Below are 7,242 nucleotides of genomic sequence, written 5' to 3' on the forward strand. Positions count from 1 at the left end.
ATCATGAAATAAATTTATTAAGTTCTTAAAAAAGTACAGTTGGAATTTTGGTTAGCCTTACCTTGAATTTACAGATTAATTTTTGGAATATTGATATCTTTACAGTGTAATTTGCTTGACTCATAAATATGTTATCCATTTATTCAAGTCTTTCTGAATGTCTTTTAGGAAAGTTTTAAAATTTTCTCTCTGTATATTTTGTGTAATTTTTGCTAAGTTAATTCCTTGGTACTTTTAATTTGTTCACTATAATAAATGGCATCTTATATTTTTAATGAAATTTTCTAACTAGCTGTTAGTGGTTTGGGAAGAGTTCTGGATTTTGTAAGTTAACCTGTATTTGGAAACTTTGATAAACTCTTTATTAATTCAAAGTTTTTCTGTTGATCTGATGGTTTTCCATGTAGACAATCATCCTTCTTGCCCATACTGACATTTTTGCTTCTTCTTTTCCAATTCTTATACCTCTTTTTTATATTAAAGAACAACAATAACAATTATCTTTGTCTTGTTTTGGAATTTAAAGACCTTGTCTAAAATTTTTCTAAGTAGGATATTTGCTGTAGTGTTTGGCCATTAAGCATATTATCAAGTTTGAGAAATGTTTTATTATTTCTATTTTCTGTAGTTTTATCATATATAGGTTGTTGAACTTAAGAAGTGATTTTTTTGTACCTATTGAAATAGTCATATGAATTTTCCGTAGTAGTCCACTAATATGATAAACTACACTGACAAATTTTCCAGTGTTAAACAGTTCTGGGAACTTTTTTTTTTTTTTTTTTTGCTTTATATTTATAAGTAAACCAGGACTGTTATTTCATTTTTTTGAATTATCTTTCTCTGGCTTTGAAATAAAGATTTCAAATTAAGCTTTTGAAATTAACATTATCTTCAAAAAAAGAGCTTAGTCATGTAATATTTCTTTTTTTAGAACCAGGTATAGGATAGAGTCTTCTATTCCTTAATAACCATCGGGGTCTATGGGATTTTTGGTAGGGGAATTCTTTAATTTCAATTTAGTTGCTTTCAAAGTTATTGGCTTATTCAATTTTAAGTTTTTATGCTGATTTTTATCATTTTATTTCTATTTTTTAAAAATTTTATTCTATTGTGGGAAGAACATTTAACATGAGATCTACCCTCCTAACAAATTTTTAAGCATAAATATAGTGTTGTTGATTATAGGTATAATGTTGTAGAGTAGATTTCTAGAACTTATTCATGTTGCTTAACTTATGCTCATTGGTTAGTAACTCTCCATTTCTCCCTCTGCCCAGCCCCTGGCAACCACTATCACACTCTTTGATTCTATGAATTTGACTATTTTAGAGACCTCACATAAGTGGAATCACACAGCATTTGTCTTTTTGTGACTGGCTTATTTTACTTAGCATAATGTCCTCAAGGTTCATCTATGTTGTCACATATTGCAGAATCTCCTTCTTTTTAAGGCCAAATAGTACTCAATTGTATGTATACACCACATTTTCTTTATCCATTCCTCTTTAGATAGACATTTAGGTTGTTGCCACACTTTGGCTATTGTGCATGGTGCTGCAATGAACATGGGAGTGCTAATATCTCTTTAAAAATCTTGATTTCAATTCTTTTAGATAAATATCCAGAGGTGGGATTGAATCATATGTAGTTTTATTTTTAATTTTTTGAGAAACCTCCATGCTGTTTTTCGTAGAGGCTATACCATTTTGCATTCTCACCAATAGTAAGGGTTCCAATTTCTCCACATCCTAACCAACACTTGTTGTATTTTGTTTTTTGGATAATAACCATCCTGACAGGTGTCAGGTGATATCACATTGTGGTATTGATTTACGTTTCCCTGATGATTAGTGACATTGAGCATTTTTTTCATATACTTTTAGGCCATTTGTGTCTTCTTTGGAGAAATATCTGTTCAAATCCTTAGCCTATTTTTTAGTCGAGTTATTAGGTTTTTTTGCTATTGAGTTGTAGGAGCTCTTTATATATTTTGGACACTAACTTCTTATCAGATATAAGGTTTGAAAGTATTTTTTTTCAGGGGTCATGTTATCTTTCATGATAATATGATTAATTTAGAAACACACCTGGGAACGTACCCTAGATAAAGTTAAAACTAGTTTTAGAAACTCATTAGTCCAGATGATGTGACTGTAATTAGAAGAAATAAGTTGCAGAGGCTCAGGACAGTCCCCTCTACAAGCACTTTGGGGCTGAGACAAGGTCTCCAAGATTCAGATGGAGGACAAACCCTGAGAGCAACCAAATGTGTTTGCCTACCCTGGGGTTACTTGCCAGTATATCTGAACAATTGTTTCCGGTTCCACATCTAAAACACACGTAAATAGGTTACAGTCTTAAATGTCATTAATCAAAGTGCGAAACGAACATTTGATGTTTGTGATGGGTTTTATGACTCTTAAGGATCCCTGAAAATATTTTCTCCCATTCTGTAGGTTGCCCTTTCAGTCTATTGATTGTTTCCTTTACTGTGCAGAAGATTTTTAGCTTAAGGTAATCCCAATTGTCTATTTTTGCTTTTGTTGCCTGTACTTTTGGTGTCACATTCATGAAATCATTGCCAAGACCAATGTCATGAAGCTTTTCCTCTATGTATTCTTCTAGGAGTCTTACAGTTTCAGGTCTCATATTTAAATCTTTAATCCATTTTTAGTTGATTTTTGTGCATGGTGTAGAACAAGGGTCCAATTTCATTCTTTTTCATGTGAATAGCCAGTTTTCTCAAAATCATTTCTTCAAGAGATGATTCTTTTCCCATTGTGTGTTCTTGGCACCCTTGTCAAAGATCAGTTGACTATATATGTGTGGATTTATTTCTGAGCTCTCTATTCTAGTCCCTTGGTCTATACATCTGTCTTTATGCCAGTTCCATACTCTTTGATTACTGTAGTTGTGAACTATATTTTGAAATCAGGAAATGTGATATCTCTAGCTTCATTTTTCTTTCTCAAGGTTGATTCGGCTATTCATGGTCTTTTGTGTTCCATATGAACTGTAGAATTGTTTTTACTATTTCTGTGAAAAAAATTCTTTGGGGAATTTGATAGGCATTGCATAAAAAATCTAACTCTACTCCTTAAGGAGCTAGAAAAAGAAGAAAAAAACTGTGCCCAAAGTTAGTAAAAGGAAGGAAGTAACAAAGATTAGAGCAGAAATAAATGAAATAGAAAAAATAATAGAAAAAATCAACAAAACTGAGTTTTTTTTAAAGATAATCAAAATTGACAAACCATTAGCTAGACTAAAAAAATAAAAGAGAGAAGACTCAAATAAATAAAATCAGAAATGAAAGAAGAGACATTACAAATAATGCCACAGAAATAAAAAGGATCATAAGAGACTACTATGAAAAATTATACACCAACAAACTTTGATAACCTAGAAGTAATGGATAAATTCCTAGAAACATACAAGTTACCAAGACTAAATCACGAAGAAGTAGAAAATCTGAACAGACCTATAACTACCTATAACTAGTATGGAGATTGAATTAGTAATCAAAAACCTCCTAACAAAGGAAAGGCCAGGACTAGATGACTTCACTAATCCTAGACTTCACTAGATTGAATTCTACCAAATATTTAAACAAGAATAAATGCCAAGGCTTCTCAAACTCTTTCAAAAAATTGAAGGAGAGGGAGCACTTCCAAACTCATTTTATGAGGGCAGCATTACCTTGGTACCAAAGCCAGACAAAGACACCACAAGAAAAGAAAACTATTGTCCAATATCCCTAACAACTATAGATGCAAAAATCCTCAACAAAATACTAGCAAACTAAGTCCAACAGAACATTAAAAGACTCATACACCATGACCAAGTGGGATTTATCCCTGGGATGCAAGAATAGTTCAACATCTGAAAATTAATTAATGTCATAAACCATGTTAACAGAATAAAGGATAAAAATCACATGATCATCTCACTACACGTAGAAAAAGCATTTGACAAAATTCAACGCCCTTTCATGATAAAAACTCTGAACAAACTAGGAATAGAAGGGACATAATAATAAAGACCATATATGACAAGCCACAGCTAACATTAAACTCAACAGTGAAAAATTGAAAGCTTTACCTCTAAGATCAGGAGGAAGGCAAGGATGCCCACTTTTGCCACTTCTATGCAACATAGTACTGGAAGTCCTAGCCAGAGAAACCAGGCAAGAAAAAGAAATAAAAGGCATAGAAATGAATAAGGAAGAAGTAAAATTGTCCCTGTTTGCAGATTGCATGATCTTATATATGGAAAATCCTAAAGACTCCATAAAAAACTGTTAGAACAAATAAATTCAGTGAAGTTGCAGGATACAAAATCAACATGCAAAAATCAGTTGTGTTTCTATACTCTAATAATGAACTATCTGAAAAGGAAATTAGGAAAAAATTCCATTTACAAAGCACCAAAAGGAATAAAATACTTAAGAATAAACCTAACTGAGGAGGTGAAAGACTTTATACTGAAAACTACAAAACATTAATGAAAGAAATTAGAGAAGACACAACAAATGGAACAACGTCCCATGTTCGTGAATTGGAAGACATAACATTGTTAAAACGTCAATTTTTTAATTCTTATGACCAATTTATCACTTTCAGAGTTTTATCCATTTTGTAAAAGTTTTCAAATTGGTATAATTGCTCATAATATCGTCTTATCTTTTCTAATTGTTATATCAGTATTTGTTCTCATTTTTCATTCCATATTGCTTCTTTTTATATTCTATTTTTCTTACTAAATCTTGCCATAGGTTTGTTCAATTACTTTCTAGAAAAAATCTTTTTATGCTTATTCAATTTTGTTCCTCTTTATTGATTTTTGCCTTTTGTTTTCTTATATCTGTCTGTCTTATTTCATTGAGTTCACTGTTTGCTTCTTTTGCTCAAAATTGGTATCTGATCAATATAATTAAGATGATGATTTAGCTCTGAGTGCTCCTTTAAATTTGTCCAAGAATTTTAAATGTCATTTCTCCTTTTTTTGCAAAGTGTTAAATTATGTAAGCACATTGCTTCTTTCCAAAGAATTTTTAAAACAATATTTATGCTCCATGATGGCAGGGAATTTTTTTCCCCTCTTTTGTTCACTCTTCTGTATCCCGAGTCTCTCTTTTGTATTTTTAACCTATTTGTATATGTCAGAGTTACTGACATAATAGGACATGTTTTTCCATTTTATTTTTAACTTTCGTATTTCGTTTTAGTATTATTCTTTTGTCTCCTGTGCTGTCTTTCATTAGGTTAAATATGCTATTGCTAGTTTGAGTCATATTTTATGCTTATTCTTCTGATGTTTTCCCCTAAATCACTAAGGACAATACTTTTATTTACTTTTTAATGTCAATTTCTTAAACATATACACTTTTGCCTAATTCTCACCTACCTCTCATAATCTCATTTCCTAACCCCTCTCCCCCTTCCTTGTAGGTTTGAATTATTTAATTATAGAGATACAATTTTGGAGACCTTGCTTTTAATAGGCAATAATAAATTTTGATAACTTATTTGTCTTTTCTATATGTCTTTCTATGCAGCATCCTCCTGGATTAAATTTTCTTATCCCAGAATACTTCTTTCGAAAATGTTTTCAAGGAGAGTCTTGATGTGATAAATTTTCTGAGAATTATATGCTTGATAAAACCTTTCTTTATCCTATTATTTTATAATATTTTTCTCATAAAATCTAGGACAGAGTCTTTCAATAGATTTAAAAAATTGAGAGGCCGGCCCAGTGGTGTAGTGGTTAAGTTTGTGGGCTCTGCTTCAGCGGCCCAGGGTTCACAGGTTCAGATCCTGGGCATGGACCTACACACCACTCATCAAGCCATGCTGCGGCGGCGTCCCATATAAAGTATAGGAAGGTTGGTACAGATGTTAGCTCAGGGACAATCTGCCTCAAGCAAAAAGAGGAAGATTGGCAACGGATGTTAGCTCAGGGCCAATCTCCTCACCAAAAAAACAAAAACAAAAACAAAATTGAAGTCCAGCAAATAATCATCTACAAAATATCATCTACATGCTTGCAAACAAAAAAAAAAGAATAGAGGAAGATTAAAAATAAAGCAATAGGAAAAGATATATCTGGCAAAAATAAAAAATAATCTAACAGAACGATGTACATTATGTTCATGAAATGTCATGTATAAGAATGTTTATAGTACCATTATTAAAAATAACCCCAAATTGAAAACAAACAAATGTCCATTGACAGTAGAATAGAGATATAAATGTGGTATACGGAATTTACAGAATGGGATAGTATACAGCAGTGAGAATGAATGAACTAAAACTACATGCAATACTAGGGGCGAATTTTTCAAATCTGCTCTTGAGTGAAAGACCCCAGATACAAATGAGGACATGCTCTATGATGCTATTTACATAAAGTTCACAAGCAGCAAGCCTAGTCTATGAAGTTAAAAGTAGCAGAGTGGGAGTGACAGGAAGGGCAGGCAAAGGCAATAGGGCCAGCTTTGGAGAGCTACCACCGTTCAGTGTTTGGATCTGCTTCTGGCTCTGTGTTTACTCTGTGGCAATTCAAGTTGTGCACTTATGATTGTTTGGACATGAGTACAGGCCATGTTTGGCTAGTCCGTGTACCTACAGCCACCAGCACACAAAGAAAGATAAAGCAGCTTTCTGTGTGGTGGGAACTGGCCCTTCCCCAAGAGACAGTTGCAATTTGTAAGATTACAAGACTCTTTGGAGATCATAGCCCGGCACGGACTGTGCCAGGCTGGGGCGATAACCAAGGAGCTCAATGAACGTACACAACTGATAACCATTTGTGCGTGAGAACGCCAAATGTTTACTCTGAAAATTACTCTTACTATATAAGCTGCTGGAAACTGAGGCCTAATGAGAGTCTCGTCAGTGAAGGGGACGCCTTGCCCAGGACCTCTCTCAATCTGCACTCCCGCCTAGCCATGTCAGTTAAAGGGACTATCCCGGTATAAGGGTGTGGATCTTGTAAGTACCCGGTCTGATGTTTCTCTCTCCATCAATCTGATGTTTCTCTTTTTCGATCCATCTGATGTTGTTTCCTCTTTTCATTGACTTATTTGGATGTTATAAGTACCCAGTCTGATGTTTCTTTGTGTATAGCTACTTCCTGTATTCTCCATATCTATTTGTTCGCTTTCAGTCTGTGACCTCACAGTCACATCATGAAAGGATAGATCATTGCTTGAATGTATAATTTGATATAAAAATAAAGGTA

The sequence above is a fragment of the Diceros bicornis genome, chromosome 15, assembly GCF_020826845.1.
Source record: "Diceros bicornis minor isolate mBicDic1 chromosome 15, mDicBic1.mat.cur, whole genome shotgun sequence".
NCBI classification, from domain to species: Eukaryota; Metazoa; Chordata; class Mammalia; order Perissodactyla; family Rhinocerotidae; genus Diceros; species Diceros bicornis.